The sequence below is a fragment of the Pseudophryne corroboree genome, chromosome 1 (assembly GCF_028390025.1).
Source record: "Pseudophryne corroboree isolate aPseCor3 chromosome 1, aPseCor3.hap2, whole genome shotgun sequence".
NCBI classification, from domain to species: Eukaryota; Metazoa; Chordata; class Amphibia; order Anura; family Myobatrachidae; genus Pseudophryne; species Pseudophryne corroboree.
The window spans coordinates 886,989,425-887,007,817 of NC_086444.1; the positions used below are offsets into that span (position 1 = coordinate 886,989,425).

General features: G+C 34.8%; 24 non-coding genes across 24 annotated transcripts; all 24 read left to right on the forward strand.

The window, feature by feature from the left end:
* The first annotated feature begins 1,037 nt into the window (after window positions 1-1,037).
* On the forward strand, window positions 1,038-1,110 carry TRNAK-UUU (transfer RNA lysine (anticodon UUU)). The gene has a single exon. It is a non-coding gene; the product is annotated as a tRNA-Lys (tRNA).
* Window positions 1,111-1,686: 576 nt separating this feature from the next.
* TRNAK-UUU (transfer RNA lysine (anticodon UUU)) lies at window positions 1,687-1,759 on the forward strand. Its single transcript has one exon. It is a non-coding gene; the product is annotated as a tRNA-Lys (tRNA).
* Window positions 1,760-2,338: 579 nt separating this feature from the next.
* On the forward strand, window positions 2,339-2,411 carry TRNAK-UUU (transfer RNA lysine (anticodon UUU)). Its single transcript has one exon. It is a non-coding gene; the product is annotated as a tRNA-Lys (tRNA).
* A 576-nt stretch (window positions 2,412-2,987) lies between these two features.
* TRNAK-UUU (transfer RNA lysine (anticodon UUU)) lies at window positions 2,988-3,060 on the forward strand. Its single transcript has one exon. It is a non-coding gene; the product is annotated as a tRNA-Lys (tRNA).
* Window positions 3,061-3,639: 579 nt separating this feature from the next.
* TRNAK-UUU (transfer RNA lysine (anticodon UUU)) lies at window positions 3,640-3,712 on the forward strand. Its single transcript has one exon. It is a non-coding gene; the product is annotated as a tRNA-Lys (tRNA).
* A 1,216-nt stretch (window positions 3,713-4,928) lies between these two features.
* On the forward strand, window positions 4,929-5,001 carry TRNAK-UUU (transfer RNA lysine (anticodon UUU)). The gene has a single exon. It is a non-coding gene; the product is annotated as a tRNA-Lys (tRNA).
* A 579-nt stretch (window positions 5,002-5,580) lies between these two features.
* On the forward strand, window positions 5,581-5,653 carry TRNAK-UUU (transfer RNA lysine (anticodon UUU)). Its single transcript has one exon. It is a non-coding gene; the product is annotated as a tRNA-Lys (tRNA).
* Window positions 5,654-6,232: 579 nt separating this feature from the next.
* TRNAK-UUU (transfer RNA lysine (anticodon UUU)) lies at window positions 6,233-6,305 on the forward strand. The gene has a single exon. It is a non-coding gene; the product is annotated as a tRNA-Lys (tRNA).
* Window positions 6,306-6,884: 579 nt separating this feature from the next.
* On the forward strand, window positions 6,885-6,957 carry TRNAK-UUU (transfer RNA lysine (anticodon UUU)). Its single transcript has one exon. It is a non-coding gene; the product is annotated as a tRNA-Lys (tRNA).
* A 579-nt stretch (window positions 6,958-7,536) lies between these two features.
* Window positions 7,537-7,609, forward strand: TRNAK-UUU (transfer RNA lysine (anticodon UUU)). The gene has a single exon. It is a non-coding gene; the product is annotated as a tRNA-Lys (tRNA).
* A 579-nt stretch (window positions 7,610-8,188) lies between these two features.
* TRNAK-UUU (transfer RNA lysine (anticodon UUU)) lies at window positions 8,189-8,261 on the forward strand. The gene has a single exon. It is a non-coding gene; the product is annotated as a tRNA-Lys (tRNA).
* Window positions 8,262-8,840: 579 nt separating this feature from the next.
* TRNAK-UUU (transfer RNA lysine (anticodon UUU)) lies at window positions 8,841-8,913 on the forward strand. Its single transcript has one exon. It is a non-coding gene; the product is annotated as a tRNA-Lys (tRNA).
* A 576-nt stretch (window positions 8,914-9,489) lies between these two features.
* On the forward strand, window positions 9,490-9,562 carry TRNAK-UUU (transfer RNA lysine (anticodon UUU)). The gene has a single exon. It is a non-coding gene; the product is annotated as a tRNA-Lys (tRNA).
* Window positions 9,563-10,142: 580 nt separating this feature from the next.
* Window positions 10,143-10,215, forward strand: TRNAK-UUU (transfer RNA lysine (anticodon UUU)). Its single transcript has one exon. It is a non-coding gene; the product is annotated as a tRNA-Lys (tRNA).
* Window positions 10,216-10,791: 576 nt separating this feature from the next.
* TRNAK-UUU (transfer RNA lysine (anticodon UUU)) lies at window positions 10,792-10,865 on the forward strand. The gene has a single exon. It is a non-coding gene; the product is annotated as a tRNA-Lys (tRNA).
* Window positions 10,866-11,442: 577 nt separating this feature from the next.
* On the forward strand, window positions 11,443-11,515 carry TRNAK-UUU (transfer RNA lysine (anticodon UUU)). Its single transcript has one exon. It is a non-coding gene; the product is annotated as a tRNA-Lys (tRNA).
* A 579-nt stretch (window positions 11,516-12,094) lies between these two features.
* On the forward strand, window positions 12,095-12,167 carry TRNAK-UUU (transfer RNA lysine (anticodon UUU)). Its single transcript has one exon. It is a non-coding gene; the product is annotated as a tRNA-Lys (tRNA).
* Window positions 12,168-12,745: 578 nt separating this feature from the next.
* On the forward strand, window positions 12,746-12,818 carry TRNAK-UUU (transfer RNA lysine (anticodon UUU)). Its single transcript has one exon. It is a non-coding gene; the product is annotated as a tRNA-Lys (tRNA).
* A 579-nt stretch (window positions 12,819-13,397) lies between these two features.
* Window positions 13,398-13,470, forward strand: TRNAK-UUU (transfer RNA lysine (anticodon UUU)). The gene has a single exon. It is a non-coding gene; the product is annotated as a tRNA-Lys (tRNA).
* A 579-nt stretch (window positions 13,471-14,049) lies between these two features.
* On the forward strand, window positions 14,050-14,122 carry TRNAK-UUU (transfer RNA lysine (anticodon UUU)). Its single transcript has one exon. It is a non-coding gene; the product is annotated as a tRNA-Lys (tRNA).
* A 579-nt stretch (window positions 14,123-14,701) lies between these two features.
* Window positions 14,702-14,774, forward strand: TRNAK-UUU (transfer RNA lysine (anticodon UUU)). Its single transcript has one exon. It is a non-coding gene; the product is annotated as a tRNA-Lys (tRNA).
* A 1,224-nt stretch (window positions 14,775-15,998) lies between these two features.
* TRNAK-UUU (transfer RNA lysine (anticodon UUU)) lies at window positions 15,999-16,070 on the forward strand. The gene has a single exon. It is a non-coding gene; the product is annotated as a tRNA-Lys (tRNA).
* A 1,229-nt stretch (window positions 16,071-17,299) lies between these two features.
* TRNAK-UUU (transfer RNA lysine (anticodon UUU)) lies at window positions 17,300-17,372 on the forward strand. Its single transcript has one exon. It is a non-coding gene; the product is annotated as a tRNA-Lys (tRNA).
* Window positions 17,373-17,951: 579 nt separating this feature from the next.
* TRNAK-UUU (transfer RNA lysine (anticodon UUU)) lies at window positions 17,952-18,024 on the forward strand. The gene has a single exon. It is a non-coding gene; the product is annotated as a tRNA-Lys (tRNA).
* The last annotated feature ends 369 nt before the right edge of the window (window positions 18,025-18,393 follow it).

An 18,393-nucleotide genomic window follows, 5' to 3' on the forward strand; every position in this document is an offset into this window, starting at 1 on the left:
GTATAGGGGTGGAACAAAGTAGGTCAGAGTTATGCCCAAATCCGTTATTCCGGGAGAGCAGGGAGTCTCGTCCCGTGGGCGGTACGGCAGGGGCTGTCGATGATCTGCGATCCCCAACCCCACAGGGCTTGAGGTGGTCTAGGGACCGGCTGTAGGGTTTGGCATTGCCAGCACGTATTCACTGGAGCGTCGACCCCGACTCCCCACTGAAAGGGGTGCTTATTATGTATGTAGCTAAGTTGAACTCCTTCAGTGTTGGAGTGTGGGGAAAAGGCTGGGGTGCAGAGATATCCCGCTGGTGTACTTCCCAATCAAGGGGGGCCTTAGTAGGAGAAGTTCTCAGACCCTGTGATGGGATGAGGGGAGAGGATCGTGGGCAGCGTGTCTAGTTTGTGTGAAAACTGTGAGAACTGTTTCACTTACTTTCTGGCTGTGGAATCCAAGATGGCCGCCGTCATACAGCAAGGCAGGGGATCTAACACAGCAGTCCCGTTTCCAGGGGACAGGTAGCGATTCCACACTGTCCCAAAGGAGGCAGCCATCTTTTAATTGTTGATGCTGATTATGTTCATTATTCAATGGGAAGGTGTATAGATTGGAAAGATTCTTTAGAATATTAAGAATGTACTTTATCACTCTTCAATAGGCACACATTATTGGCATCTAGTAATATAATCATCACAAAGTAGTATCGCTACATGTCAGTTCTAAAGACTTTATTTCATCAGGAACTCAAATCCATCCTTCTTTGATAGGCACACAGTGATTAAATTAGACAAGTAATAAATCAAACCTCTTTGACAAAAATAATTGAATGTGATTATTGAAGTGAGGTGATACTTTAAGCATCTAAGGATTTAAATCTTAAACACAGAGGAGACTAAAATATATTTAATCAAGAGACGCTACAAGCCTAGTCTTTCAGTTCCTGATTGCAGTAACACATATATTTTTTCAAATTTTTTGTAATTGCACAGCAAATTGTCATGTTTTATATATTTCGAGCAGTTTCCAATACGGCAACTTCAGCACTCAGAGCCTGGATAGCTCAGTCGGTAGAGCATCAGACTTTTAATCTGAGGGTCCAGGGTTCAAGTCCCTGTTCAGGCGAGTGTCTTTTAAACAATGGTTTTTTTGTTTGTGAAATGGACAATTTTGCAGAGTTTAAAATCATCCATTCCTGCAGGCAGCCATCTTTTAATTGTTGATGCGGATTATTTTCATTATTCAATGGGAAGGGGTATAGATTGGAAAGATTCTTTAGAATATTAAGAATGGACTTTATCACTCTTCAATAGGCACACATTATTGGCATCTAGTAATATAATCATCACAAAGTAGTATCGCTACATGTCAGTTCTAAAGACTTTATTTCATCAGGAACTCAAATCCATCCTTCTTTGATAGCACACAGTGATTAAATTAGACAAGTAATAAATCAAACCTCTTTGACAAAAATAATTGAATGTGATTATTGCAGTGAGGTGATACTTTAAGCATCTAAGGATTTACATCTTAAACACAGAGGAAACTAAAATATATTTCATCAAGAGACCCTACAAGCCAAGTCTTTCAGTTCATGATTGCAGTAACATATATTTTTCCACATTTTTTGTAATTGCACAGCAAATTGTCATGTTTTATATATTTCGAGCAGTTTCCAATATGGCAACTTCAGTGCTCAGAGCCTGGATAGCTCAGTCGGTAGAGCATCAGACTTTTAATCTGAGGGTCCATGGTTCAAGTCCCTGTTCAGGCGAGTGTCTTTTAAACAATGGTGTTTTTGTTTGTGAAATGGACAATTTTGCAGAGTTTAAAATCATCCATTCCTGCAGGCAGCCATCTTTTAATTGTTGATGCTGATTATGTTCATTATTCAATGGGAAGGTGTATAGATTGGAAAGATTCTTTAGAATATTAAGAATGGACTTTATCACTCTTCAATAGGCACACATTATTGGCATCTAGTAATATAATCATCACAAAGTAGTATCGCTACATGTCAGTTCTAAAGACTTTATTTCATCAGGAACTCAAATCCATCCTTCTTTGATAGGCACACAGTGATTAAATTAGACAAGTAATAAATCAAACCTCTTTGACAAAAATAATTGAATGTGATTATTGAAGTGAGGTGATACTTTAAGCATCTAAGGATTTAAATCTTAAACACAGAGGAGACTAAAATATATTTAATCAAGAGACGCTACAAGCCAAGTCTTTCAGTTCCTGATTGCAGTAACACATATATTTTTTCACATTTTTTGTAATTGCACAGCAAATTGTCATGTTTTATATATTTCGAGCAGTTTCCAATACGGCAACTTCAGCACTCAGAGCCTGGATAGCTCAGTCGGTAGAGCATCAGACTTTTAATCTGAGGGTCCAGGGTTCAAGTCCCTGTTCAGGCGAGTGTCTTTTAAACAATGGTTTTTTTGTTTGTGAAATGGACAATTTTGCAGAGTTTAAAATCATCCATTCCTGCAGGCAGCCATCTTTTAATTGTTGATGCGGATTATTTTCATTATTCAATGGGAAGGGGTATAGATTGGAAAGATTCTTTAGAATATTAAGAATGGACTTTATCACTCTTCAATAGGCACACATTATTGGCATCTAGTAATATAATCATCACAAAGTAGTATCGCTACATGTCAGTTCTAAAGACTTTATTTCATCAGGAACTCAAATCCATCCTTCTTTGATAGCACACAGTGATTAAATTAGACAAGTAATAAATCAAACCTCTTTGACAAAAATAATTGAATGTGATTATTGCAGTGAGGTGATACTTTAAGCATCTAAGGATTTACATCTTAAACACAGAGGAAACTAAAATATATTTCATCAAGAGACCCTACAAGCCAAGTCTTTCAGTTCATGATTGCAGTAACATATATTTTTCCACATTTTTTGTAATTGCACAGCAAATTGTCATGTTTTATATATTTCGAGCAGTTTCCAATATGGCAACTTCAGTGCTCAGAGCCTGGATAGCTCAGTCGGTAAAGCATCAGACTTTTAATCTGAGGGTCCATGGTTCAAGTCCCTGTTCAGGCGAGTGTCTTTTAAACAATGGTGTTTTTGTTTGTGAAATGGACAATTTTGCAGAGTTTAAAATCATCCATTCCTGCAGGCAGCCATCTTTTAATTGTTGATGCTGATTATGTTCATTATTCAATGGGAAGGTGTATAGATTGGAAAGATTCTTTAGAATATTAAGAATGTACTTTATCACTCTTCAATAGGCACACATTATTGGCATCTAGTAATATAATCATCACAAAGTAGTATCGCTACATGTCAGTTCTAAAGACTTTATTTCATCAGGAACTCAAATCCATCCTTCTTCGATAGGCACACAGTGATTAAATTAGACAAGTAATAAATCAAACCTCTTTGACAAAAATAATTGAATGTGATTATTGAAGTGAGGTGATACTTTAAGCATCTAAGGATTTAAATCTTAAACACAGAGGAGACTAAAATATATTTAATCAAGAGACGCTACAAGCCAAGTCTTTCAGTTCCTGATTGCAGTAACACATATATTTTTTCACATTTTTTGTAATTGCACAGCAAATTGTCATGTTTAATATATTTCGAGCAGTTTCCAATACGGCAACTTCAGCACTCAGAGCCTGGATAGCTCAGTCGGTAGAGCATCAGACTTTTAATCTGAGGGTCCAGGGTTCAAGTCCCTGTTCAGGCGAGTGTCTTTTAAACAATGGTTTTTTTGTTTGTGAAATGGACAATTTTGCAGAGTTTAAAATCATCCATTCCTGCAGGCAGCCATCTTTTAATTGTTGATGCGGATTATTTTCATTATTCAATGGGAAGGGGTATAGATTGGAAAGATTCTTTAGAATATTAAGAATGGACTTTATCACTCTTCAATAGGCACACATTATTGGCATCTAGCAATATAATCATCACAAAGTAGTATCGCTACATGTCAGTTCTAAAGACTTTATTTCATCAGGAACTCAAATCCATCCTTCTTTGATAGCACACAGTGATTAAATTAGACAAGTAATAAATCAAACCTCTTTGACAAAAATAATTTAATGTGATTATTGAAGTGAGGTGATACTTTAAGCATCTAAGGATTTACATCTTAAACACAGAGTAAACTAAAATATATTTTATCAAGAGACCCTACAAGCCAAGTCTTTCAGTTCATGATTGCAGTAACACATATATTTTTCCACATTTTTTGTAATTGCACAGCAAATTGTCATGTTTTATATTTTTCGAGCAGTTTCCAATATGGCAACTTCAGTGCTCAGAGCCTGGATAGCATCAGACTTTTAATCTGAGGGTCCATGGTTCAAGTCCCTGTTCAGGCAAGTGTCTTTTAAACAATGGTGTTTTTGTTTGTGAAATGGACAATTTTGCAGAGTTTAAAATCATCCATTCCTGCAGGCAGCCATCTTTTAATTGTTGATGCTGATTATGTTCATTATTCAATGGGAAGGTGTATAGATTGGAAAGATTCTTTAGAATATTAAGAATGGACTTTATCACTCTTCAATAGGCACACATTATTGGCATCTAGTAATATAATCATCACAAAGTAGTATCGCTACATGTCAGTTCTAAAGACTTTATTTCATCAGGAACTCAAATCCATCCTTCTTTGATAGGCACACAGTGATTAAATTAGACAAGTAATAAATCAAACCTCTTTGACAAAAATAATTGAATGTGATTATTGAAGTGAGGTGATACTTAAAGCATCTAAGGATTTACATCTTAAACACAGAGGAAACTAAAATATATTTCATCAATAGACGCTACAAGCCAAGTCTTTCAGTTCATGATTGCAGTAACACATATATTTTTCCACATTTTTTGAAATTACACAGCAAATTGTCATGTTTTATATATTTCGAGCAGTTTCCAATATGGCAACTTCAGCTCTCAGAGCCTGTATAGCTCAGTCGGTAGAGCATCAGACTTTTAATCTGAGGGTCCAGGGTTCAAGTCCCTGTTCAGGCGAGTGTTTTTTAAACAATGGTGTTTTTGTTTGTGAAATGGACAATTTAGCAGAGTTTAAAATCATCCATTCCTGCAGGCAGCCATCTTTTAATTGTTGATGCTGATTATGTTCATTATTCAATGGGAAGGGGTATAGATTGGAAAGTTTATTTAGAATATTAAGAATGGACTTTATCACTTTTCAATAGGCACACATTATTGGCATCTAGTAATATAATCATCACAAAGTAGTATCGCTACATGTCAGTTCTAAAGACTTTGTTTCATCAGGAACTCAAATCCATCCTTCTTTGATAGGCACACAGTGATTAAATTAGACAAGTAATAAATCAAACCTCTTTGACAAAAATAATTGAATGTGATTATTGAAGTGAGGTGATACTTTAAGCATCTAAGGATTTACATCTTAAACACAGAGTAAACTAAAATATATTTCATCAAGAGATGCTACAAGCCAAGTCTTTCAGTTCATGATTGCAGTAACACATATATTTTTCCACATTTTTTGTAATTGCACAGCAAATTGTCATGTTTTATATATTTCGAGCAGTTTCCAATATGGCAACCTCAGTGCTCAGAGCCTGGATAGCTCAGTCGGTAGAGCATCAGACTTTTAATCTGAGGGTCCAGGGTTCAAGTCCCTGTTCAGGCGAGTGTCTTTTAAACAATGGTGTTTTTGTTTGTGAAATGGACAATTTTGCAGAGTTTAAAATCATCCATTCCTGCAGGCAGCCATCTTTTAATTGTTGATGCGGATTATGTTCATTATTCAATGGGAAGGGGTATAGATTGGAAAGATTCTTTAGAATATTAAGAATGGACTTTATCACTCTTCAATAGGCACACATTATTGGCATCTAGCAATATAATCATCACAAAGTAGTATCGCTACATGTCAGTTCTAAAGACTTTATTTAATCAGGAACTCAAATCCATCCTTCTATGATAGGCACACAGTGATTAAATTAGACAAGTAATAAATCAAACCTCTTTGACAAAAATAATTGAATGTGATTATTGAAGTGAGGTGATACTTAAAGCATCTAAGGATTTACATCTTAAACACAGAGGAAACTAAAATATATTTAATCAAGAGACGCTACAAGCCAAGTCTTTCAGTTCATGATTGCAGTAACACATATATTTTTCCACATTTTTTGTAATTGCACAGTAAATTGTCATGTTTTATATATTTCGAGCAGTTTCCAATATGGCAACTTCAGCACTCAGAACCTGGATAGCTCAGTCGGTAGAGCATCAGACTTTTAATCAGAGGGTCCAGGGTTCAAGTCCCTGTTCAGGCAAGTGTCTTTTAAACAATGGTGTTTTTGTTTGTGAAATGGACAATTTTGCAGAGTTTAAAATCATCCATTCCTGCAGGCAGCCATCTTTTAATTGTTGATGCTGATTATGTTCATTATTCAATGGGAAGGGGTATAGGTTGGAAAGATTCTTTAGAATATTAAGAATGGACTTTATCACTCTTCAATAGGCACACATTATTGGCATCTAGTAATATAGTCATCACAAAGTAGTATCACTACATGTCAGTTCTAAAAACTTTGTTTCATCAGGAACTCAAATCCATCCTTCTTTGATAGGCACACAGTGATTAAATTAGACAAGTAATAAATCAAACCTCTTTGACAAAAATAATTGAATGTGATTATTGAAGTGAGGTGATACTTAAAGCATCTAAGGATTTACATCTTAAACACAGAGGAAACTAAAATATATTTCATCAAGAGACCCTACAAGCCAAGTCTTTCAGTTCATGATTGCAGTAACACATATATTTTTCCACATTTTTTGCAATTGCACAGCAAATTGTCATGTTTTATATATTTCGAGCAGTTTCCAATATGGCAACTTCAGTGCTCAGATCCTGGATAGCTCAGTCGGTAGAGCATCAGACTTTTAATCTGAGGGTCCAGGGTTCAAGTCCCTGTTCAGGCGAGTGTCTTTTAAACAATGGTGTTTTTGTTTGTGAAATGGACAATTTTGCAGAGTTTAAAATCATCCATTCCTGCAGGCAGCCATCTTTTAATTGTTGATGCTGATTATGTTCATTATTCAATGGGAAGGTGTATAGATTGGAAAGATTCTTTAGAATATTAAGAATGGACTTTATCACTCTTCAATAGGCACACATTATTGGCATCTAGTTATATAGTCATCACAAAGTAGTATCACTACATGTCAGTTCTAAAGACTTTGTTTCATCAGGAACTCAAATCCATCCTTCTTTGATAGGCACACAGTGATTAAATTAGACAAGTAATAAATCAAACCTCTTTGACAAAAATAATTGAATGTGATTATTGAAGTGAGGTGATACTTAAAGCATCTAAGGATTTACATCTTAAACACAGAGGAAACTAAAATATATTTAATCAAGAGACGCTACAAGCCAAGTCTTTCAGTTCATGATTGCAGTAACACATATATTTTTCCACATTTTTTGCAATTGCACAGCAAATTGTCATGTTTTATATATTTCGAGCAGTTTCCAATATGGCAACTTCAGTGCTCAGATCCTGGATAGCTCAGTCGGTAGAGCATCAGACTTTTAATCTGAGGGTCCAGGGTTCAAGTCCCTGTTCAGGCGAGTGTCTTTTAAACAATGGTGTTTTTGTTTGTGAAATGGACAATTTTGCAGAGTTTAAAATCATCCATTCCTGCAGGCAGCCATCTTTTAATTGTTGATGCTGATTATGTTCATTATTCAATGGGAAGGTGTATAGATTGGAAAGATTCTTTAGAATATTAAGAATGGACTTTATCACTCTTCAATAGGCACACATTATTGGCATCTAGTAATATAGTCATCACAAAGTAGTATCACTACATGTCAGTTCTAAAGACTTTGTTTCATCAGGAACTCAAATCCATCCTTCTTTGATAGGCACACAGAGATTAAATTAGACAAGTAATAAATCAAACCTCTTTGACAAAAATAATTGAATGTGATTATTGAAGTGAGGTGATACTTTAAGCATCTAAGGATTTACATCTTAAACACAAAGGAAACTAAAATATATTTCATCAAGAGACCCTACACGCCAAGTCTTTCAGTTCATGATTGCAGTAACACATAAATTTTTCCACATTTTTTGTAATTACACAGCAAATTGTCATGTTTTATATATTTCGAGCAGTTTCCAATATGGCACCTTCAGCACTCAGAGCCTGGATAGCTCAGTCGGTAGAGCATCAGACTTTTAATCTGAGGGTCCAGGGTTCAAGTCCCTGTTCAGGCGAGTGTCATTTAAACAATGGTGTTTTTGTTTGTGAAATGGACAATTTTACAGAGTTTAAAATCATCCATTCCTGCAGCTAGCCATCTTTTAATTGTTGATGCTGATTATGTTCATTATTCAATGGGAAGGTGTACAGATTGGAAAGATTCTTTAGAATATTAAGATTGGACTTTATCACTCTTCAATAGGCACACATTATTGGCATCTAGTAATATAATCATCACAAAGTAGTATCGCTACATGTCAGTTCTAAAGACTTTATTTCATCAGGAACTCAAATCCATCCTTCTTTGATAGGCACACAGTGATTAAATTAGACAAGTAATAAATCAAACCTCTTTGACAAAAATAATTGAATGTGATTATTGAAGTGAGGTGATACTTTAAGCATCTAAGGATTTAAATCTTAAACACAGAGGAGACTAAAATATATTTAATCAAGAGACGCTACAAGCCAAGTCTTTCAGTTCCTGATTGCAGTAACACATATATTTTTTCACATTTTTTGTAATTGCACAGCAAATTGTCATGTTTTATATATTTCGAGCAGTTTCCAATACGGCAACTTCAGCACTCAGAGCCTGGATAGCTCAGTCGGTAGAGCATCAGACTTTTAATCTGAGGGTCCAGGGTTCAAGTCCCTGTTCAGGCGAGTGTCTTTTAAACAATGGTTTTTTTGTTTGTGAAATGGACAATTTTGCAGAGTTTAAAATCATCCATTCCTGCAGGCAGCCATCTTTTAATTGTTGATGTGGATTATTTTCATTATTCAATGGGAAGGGTTATAGATTGGAAAGATTCTTTAGAATATTAAGAATGGACTTTATCACTCTTCAATAGGCACACATTATTGGCATCTAGTAATATAATCATCACAAAGTAGTATAGCTACATGTCGGTTCTAAAGACTTTATTTCATCAGGAACTCAAATCCATCCTTCTTTGATAGCACACAGTGATTAAATTAGACAAGTAATAAATCAAACCTCTTTGACAAAAATAATTGAATGTGATTATTGAAGTAAGGTGATACTTTAAGCATCTAAGGATTTACATCTTAAACACAGAGGAAACTAAAATATATTTCATCAAGAGACCCTACAAGCCAAGTCTTTCAGTTCATGATTGCAGTAACATATATTTTTCCACATTTTTTGTAATTGCACAGCAAATTGTCATGTTTTATATATTTCGAGCAGTTTCCAATATGGCAACTTCAGTGATCAGAGCCTGGATAGCTCAGTCGGTAGAGCATCAGACTTTTAATCTGAGGGTCCATGGTTCAAGTCCCTGTTCAGGCGAGTGTCTTTTAAACAATGGTGTTTTTGTTTGTGAAATGGACAATTTTGCAGAGTTTAAAATCATCCATTCCTGCAGGCAGCCATCTTTTAATTGTTGATGCTGATTATGTTCATTATTCAATGGGAAGGTGTATAGATTGGAAATATTCTTTAGAATATTAAGAATGTACTTTATCACTCTTCAATAGGCACACATTATTGGCATCTAGTAATATAATCATCACAAAGTAGTATCGCTACATGTCAGTTCTAAAGACTTTATTTCATCAGGAACTCAAATCCATCCTTCTTTGATAGGCACACAGTGATTAAAATTAGGCAAGTAATAAATCAAACCTCTTTGACAAAAAGAATTGAATGTGATTATTGAAGTGAGGTGATACTTTAAGCATCTAAGGATTTAAATCTTAAACACAGAGGAGACTAAAATATATTTAATCAAGAGACGCTACAAGCCAAGTCTTTCAGTTCCTGATTGCAGTAACACATATATTTTTTCACATTTTTTGTAATTGCACAGCAAATTGTCATGTTTTATATATTTCGAGCAGTTTCCAATACGGCAACTTCAGCACTCAGAGCCTGGATAGCTCAGTCGGTAGAGCATCAGACTTTTAATCTGAGGGTCCAGGGTTCAAGTCCCTGTTCAGGCGAGTGTCTTTTAAACAATGTTTTTTTTGTTTGTGAAATGGACAATTTTGCAGAGTTTAAAATCATCCATTCCCGCAGGCAGCCATCTTTTAATTGTTGATGCGGATTATTTTCATTATTCAATGGGAAGGGGTATAGATTGGAAAGATTCTTTAGAATATTAAGAATGGACTTTATCACTCTTCAATAGGCACACATTATTGGCATCTAGTAATATAATCATCACAAAGTAGTATCGCTACATGTCAGTTCTAAAGACTTTATTTCATCAGGAACTCAAATCCATCCTTCTTTGATAGCACACAGTGATTAAATTAGACAAGTAATAAATCAAACCTCTTTGACAAAAATAATTGAATGTGATTATTGAAGTGAGGTGATACTTTAAGCATCTAAGGATTTACATCTTAAACACAGAGTAAACTAAAATATATTTCATCAAGAGACCCTACAAGCAAAGTCTTTCAGTTCATGATTGCAGTAACATATATTTTTCCACATTTTTTGTAATTGCACAGCACATTGTCATGTTTTATATATTTCGAGCAGTTTCCAATATGGCAACTTCAGTGCTCAGAGCCTGGAAAGCTCAGTCGGTAGAGCTTCAGACTTTTAATCTGAGGGTCCAGGGTTCCAAGTCCCTGTTCAGGCGAGTGTCTTTTAAACAATGGTTTTTTTGTTTGTGAAATGGACAATTTTGCAGAGTTTAAAATCATCCATTCCTGCAGGCAGCCATCTTTTAATTGTTGATGCTGATTATGTTCATTATTCAATGGGAAGGGGTATAGGTTGGAAAGATTCTTTAGAATATTAAGAATGGACTTTATCACTCTTCAATAGGCACACATTATTGGCATCTAGTAATATAGTCATCACAAAGTAGTATCACTACATGTCAGTTCTAAAAACTTTGTTTCATCAGGAACTCAAATCCATCCTTCTTTGATAGGCACACAGTGATTAAATTAGACAAGTAATAAATCAAACCTCTTTGACAAAAATAATTGAATGTGATTATTGAAGTGAGGTGATACTTTAAGCATCTAAGGATTTACATCTTAAACACAGAGGAAACTAAAATATATTTCATCAAGAGACCCTACAAGCCAAGTCTTTCAGTTCATGATTGCAGTAACATATATTTTTCCACATTTTTTGTAATTGCACAGCAAATTGTCATGTTTTATATATTTCGAGCAGTTTCCAATATGGCAACTTCAGTGCTCAGAGCCTGGATAGCTCAGTCGGTAAAGCATCAGACTTTTAATCTGAGGGTCCATGGTTCAAGTCCCTGTTCAGGCGAGTGTCTTTTAAACAATGGTGTTTTTGTTTGTGAAATGGACAATTTTGCAGAGTTTAAAATCATCCATTCCTGCAGGCAGCCATCTTTTAATTGTTGATGCTGATTATGTTCATTATTCAATGGGAAGGTGTATAGATTGGAAAGATTCTTTAGAATATTAAGAATGTACTTTATCACTCTTCAATAGGCACACATTATTGGCATCTAGTAATATAATCATCACAAAGTAGTATCGCTACATGTCAGTTCTAAAGACTTTATTTCATCAGGAACTCAAATCCATCCTTCTTTGATAGGCACACAGTGATTAAATTAGACAAGTAATAAATCAAACCTCTTTGACAAAAATAATTGAATGTGATTATTGAAGTGAGGTGATACTTTAAGCATCTAAGGATTTAAATCTTAAACACAGAGGAGACTAAAATATATTTAATCAAGAGATGCTACAAGCCAAGTCTTTCAGTTCCTGATTGCAGTAACACATATATTTTTCCACATTTTTTGTAATTGCACAGCAAATTGTCATGTTTTATATATTTCGAGCAGTTTCCAGTACGGCAACTTCAGCACTCAGAGCCTGGATAGCTCAGTCGGTAGAGCATCAGACTTTTAATCTGAGGGTCCAGGGTTCAAGTCCCTGTTCAGGCGAGTGTCTTTTAAACAATGGTTTTTTTGTTTGTGAAATGGACAATTTTGCAGAGTTTAAAATCATCCATTCCTGCAGGCAGCCATCTTTTAATTGTTGATGCGGATTATTTTCATTATTCAATGGGAAGGGGTATAGATTGGAAAGATTCTTTAGAATATTAAGAATGGACTTTATCACTCTTCAATAGGCACACATTATTGGCATCTAGTAATATAATCATCACAAAGTAGTATCGCTACATGTCAGTTCTAAAGACTTTATTTCATCAGGAACTCAAATCCATCCTTCTTTGATAGCACACAGTGATTAAATTAGACAAGTAATAAATCAAACCTCTTTGACAAAAATAATTGAATGTGATTATTGAAGTGAGGTGATACTTTAAGCATCTAAGGATTTACATCTTAAACACAGAGTAAACTAAAATATATTTCATCAAGAGACCCTACAAGCCAAGTCTTTCAGTTCATGATTGCAGTAACACATATATTTTTCCACATTTTTTGTAATTGCACAGCAAATTGTCATGTTTTATATATTTCGAGCAGTTTCCAATATGGCAACTTCAGTGCTCAGAGCCTGGATAGCTCAGTCGGTAAAGCATCAGACTTTTAATCTGAGGGTCCATGGTTCAAGTCCCTGTTCAGGCGAGTGTCTTTTAAACAATGGTGTTTTTGTTTGTGAAATGGACAATTTTGCAGAGTTTAAAATCATCCATTCCTGCAGGCAGCCATCTTTTAATTGTTGATGCTGATTATGTTCATTATTCAATGAGAAGGTGTATAGATTTTAAAGATTCTTTAGAATATTAAGAATGGACTTTATCACTCTTCAATAGGCACACATTATTGGCATCTAGTAATATAATCATCACAAAGTAGTATCGCTACATGTCAGTTCTAAAGACTTTATTTCATCAGGAACTCAAATCCATCCTTCTTTGATAGGCACACAGTGATTAAATTAGACAAGTAATAAATCAAACCTCTTTGACAAAAATAATTGAATGTGATTATTGAAGTGAGGTGATACTTAAAGCATCTAAGGATTTACATCTTAAACACAGAGGAAACTAAAATATATTTCATCAATAGACGCTACAAGCCAAGTCTTTCAGTTCATGATTGCAGTAACACATATATTTTTCCACATTTTTTGAAATTACACAGCAAATTGTCATGTTTTATATATTTCGAGCAGTTTCCAATATGGCAACTTCAGCTCTCAGAGCCTGTATAGCTCAGTCGGTAGAGCATCAGACTTTTAATCTGAGGGTCCAGGGTTCAAGTGCCTGTTCAGGCGAGTGTCTTTTAAACAATGGTGTTTTTGTTTGTGAAATGGACAATTTAGCAGAGTTTAAAATCATCCATTCCTGCAGGCAGCCATCTTTTAATTGTTGATGCTGATTATGTTCATTATTCAATGGGAAGGGGTATAGATTGGAAAGTTTATTTAGAATATTAAGAATGGACTTTATCACTCTTCAATAGGCACACATTATTGGCATCTAGTAATATAATCATCACAAAGTAGTATCGCTACATGTCAGTTCTAAAGACTTTATTTAATCAGGAACTCAAATCCATCCTTCTATGATAGGCACACAGTGATTAAATTAGACAAGTAATAAATCAAACCTCTTTGACAAAAATAATTGAATGTGATTATTGAAGTGAGGTGTTACTTAAAGCATCTAAGGATTTACATCTTAAACACAGAGGAAACTAAAATATATTTAATCAAGAGACGCTACAAGCCAAGTCTTTCAGTTCATGATTGCAGTAACACATATATTTTTCCACATTTTTTGAAATTACACAGCAAATTGTCATGTTTTATATATTTCGAGCAGTTTCCAATATGGCAACTTCGGCTCTCAGAGCCTGTATAGCTCAGTCGGTAGAGCATCAGACTTTTAATCTGAGGGTCCAGGGTTCAAGTCCCTGTTCAGGCGAGTGTCTTTTAAACAATGGTGTTTTTGTTTGTGAAATGGACAATTTAGCAGAGTTTAAAATCATCCATTCCTGCTGGCAGCCATCTTTTAATTGTTGATGCTGATTATGTTCATTATTCAATGGGAAGGGGTATAGATTGGAAAGTTTATTTGGAATATTAAGAACGGACTTTATCACTTTTCAATAGGCACACATTATTGGCATCTAGTAATATAATCATCACAAAGTAGTATCGCTACATGTCAGTTCTAAAGACTTTGTTTCATCAGGAACTCAAATCCATCCTTCTTTGATAGGCACACAGTGATTAAATTAGACAAGTAATAAATCAAACCTCTTTGACAAAAATAATTGAATGTGATTATTGAAGTGAGGTGATACTTTAAGCATCTAAGGATTTACATCTTAAACACAGAGTAAACTAAAATATATTTCATCAAGAGATGCTACAAGCCAAGTCTTTCAGTTCATGATTGCAGTAACACATATATTTTTCCCCATTTTTTGTAATTGCACAGCAAATTGTCATGTTTTATATATTTCGAGCAGTTTCCAATATGGCAACCTCAGTGCTCAGAGCCTGGATAGCTCAGTCGGTAGAGCATCAGACTTTTAATCTGAGGGTCCAGGGTTCAAGTCCCTGTTCAGGCGAGTGTCTTTTAAACAATGGTGTTTTTGTTTGTGAAATGGACAATTTTGCAGAGTTTAAAATCATCCATTCCTGCAGGCAGCCATCTTTTAATTGTTGATGCGGATTATGTTCATTATTCAATGGGAAGGGGTATAGATTGGAAAGATTCTTTAGAATATTAAGAATGGACTTTATCACTCTTCAATAGGCACACATTATTGGCATCTAGTAATATAATCATCACAAAGTAGTATCGCTACATGTCAGTTCTAAAGACTTTATTTAATCAGGAACTCAAATCCATCCTTCTATGATAGGCACACAGTGATTAAATTAGACAAGTAATAAATCAAACCTCTTTGACAAAAATAATTGAATGTGATTATTGAAGTGAGGTGATACTTAAAGCATCTAAGGATTTACATCTTAAACACAGAGGAAACTAAAATATATTTCATCAAGAGACCCTACAAGCCAAGTCTTTCAGTTCATGATTGCAGTAACACATATATTTTTCCACATTTTTTGCAATTGCACAGCAAATTGTCATGTTTTATATATTTCGAGCAGTTTCCAATATGGCAACTTCAGTGCTCAGATCCTGGATAGCTCAGTCGGTAGAGCATCAGACTTTTAATCTGAGGGTTCAAGTCCCTGTTCAGGCGAGTGTCTTTTAAACAATGGTGTTTTTGTTTGTGAAATGGACAATTTTGCAGAGTTTAAAATCATCCATTCCTGCAGGCAGCCATCTTTTAATTGTTGATGCTGATTATGTTCATTATTCAATGGGAAGGTGTATAGATTGGAAAGATTCTTTAGAATATTAAGAATGGACTTTATCACTCTTCAATAGGCACACATTATTGGCATCTAGTAATATAATCATCACAAAGTAGTATCGCTACATGTCAGTTCTAAAGACTTTATTTCATCAGGAACTCAAATCCATCCTTCTTTGATAGGCACACAGTGATTAAATTAGACAAGTAATAAATCAAACCTCTTTGACAAAAATAATTGAATGTGATTATTGAAGTGAGGTGATACTTTAAGCATCTAAGGATTTAAATCTTAAACACAGAGGAGACTAAAATATATTTAATCAAGAGACGCTACAAGCTAAGTCTTTCAGTTCCTGATTGCAGTAACACATATATTTTTTCACATTTTTTGTAATTGCACAGCAAATTGTCATGTTTTATATATTTCGAGCAGTTTCCAATACGGCAACCTCAGCACTCAGAGCTTGGATAGCTCAGTCGGTAGAGCATCAGACTTTTAATCTGAGGGTCAGGGTTCAAGTCCCTGTTCAGGCGAGTGTCTTTTAAACAATGGTTTTTTTGTTTGTGAAATGGACAATTTTGCAGAGTTTAAAATCATCCATTCCTGCAGGCAGCCATCTTTTAATTGTTGATGCGGATTATTTTCATTATTTAATGGGAAGGGGTATAGATTGGAAAGATTCTTTAGAATATTAAGAATGGACTTTATCACTCTTCAATAGGCACACATTATTGGCATCTAGTAATATAATCATCACAAAGTAGTATCGCTACATGTCAGTTCTAAAGACTTTATTTCATCAGGAACTCAAATCCATCCTTCTTTGATAGCACACAGTGATTAAATTAGACAAGTAATAAATCAAACCTCTTTGACAAAAATAATTGAATGAGATTATTGAAGTGAGGTGATACTTTAAGCATCTAAGGATTTACATCTTAAACACAGAGGAAACTAAAATATATTTCATCAAGAGACCCTACAAGCCAAGTCTTTCAGTTCATGATTGCAGTAACACATATATTTTTCCACATTTTTTGTAATTGCACAGCAAATTGTCATGTTTTATATATTTCGAGCAGTTTCCAATATGACAACTTCAGTGCTCAGAGCCTGTATAGCTCAGTCGGTAGAACATCAGACTTTTAATCTGAGGGTCCATGGTTCAAGTCCCTGTTCAGGCGAGTGTCTTTTAAACAATGGTGTTTTTGTTTGTGAAATGGACAATTTTGCAGAGTTTAAAATCATCCATTCCTGCAGGCAGCCATCTTTTAATTGTTGATGCTGATTATGTTCATTATTCAATGGGAAGTTTATAGATTGGAAAGATTCTTTAGAATATTAAGAATGGACTTTATCACTCTTCAATAGGCACACATTATTGGCATCTAGTAATATAATCATCACAAAGTAGTATCGCTACATGTCAGTTCTAAAGACTTTATTTCATCAGGAACTCAAATCCATCCTTCTTTGATAGGCACACAGTGATTAAATTAGACAAGTAATAAATCAAACCTCTTTGACAAAAATAATTGAATGTGATTATTGAAGTGAGGTGATACTTAAAGCATCTAAGGATTTACATCTTAAACACAGAGGAAACTAAAATATATTTCATCAAGAGACCCTACAAGCCAAGTCTTTCAGTTCATGATTGCAGTAACACATATATTTTTCCACATTTTTTGAAATTACACAGCAAACTGTCATGTTTTATATATTTCGAGCAGTTTCCAATATGGCAACTTCGGCTCTCAGAGCCTGTATAGCTCAGTCGGTAGAGCATCAGACTTTTAATCTGAGGGTCCAGGGTTCAAGTCCCTGTTCAGGCGAGTGTCTTTTAAACAATGGTGTTTTTGTTTGTGAAATGGACAATTTTGCAGAGTTTAAAATCATCCATTCCTGCAGGCAGCCATCTTTTAATTGTTGATGCTGATTATGTTCATTATTCAATGGGAAGGGGTATAGATTGGAAAGTTTCTTTAGAATATTAAGAATGGACTTTATCACTTTTCAATAGGCACACATTATTGGCATCTAGTAATATAATCATCACAAAGTAGTATCGCTACATGTCAGTTCTAAAGACTTTGTTTCATCAGGAACTCAAATCCATCCTTCTTTGATAGGCACACAGTGATTAATTTAGACAAGTAATAAATCAAACCTCTTTGACAAAAATAATTGAATGTGATTATTGAAGTGAGGTGATACTTTAAGCATCTAAGGATTTACATCTTAAACACAGAGGAAACTAAAATATATTTCATCAAGAGACCCTACAAGCCAAGTCTTTCAGTTCATGATTGCAGTAACACATATATTTTTCCACATTTTTTGTAATTCCACAGCAAATTGTCATGTTTTATATATTTCGAGCAGTTTCCAATATGGCAACTTCAGTGCTCAGAGCCTGGATAGCTCAGTCGGTAGAGCATCAGACTTTTAATCTGAGGGTCCATGGTTCAAGTCCCTGTTCAGGCGAGTGTCTTTTAAACAATGGTGTTTTTGTTTGTGAAATGGACAATTTTGCAGAGTTTAAAATCATCCATTCCTGCAGGCAGCCATCTTTTAATTGTTGATGCTGATTATGTTCATTATTCAATGGGTAGGTGTATAGATTGGAAAGATTCTTTAGAATATTAAGAATGGACTTTATCACTCTTCAATAGGCACACATTATTGGCATCTAGTAATATAATCATCACAAAGTAGTATCGCTACATGTCAGTTCTAAAGACTTTATTTCATCAGGAACTCAAATCCATCCTTCTTTGATAGGCACACAGTGATTAAATTAGACAAGTAATAAATCAAACCTCTTTGACAAAAATAATTGAATGTGATTATTGA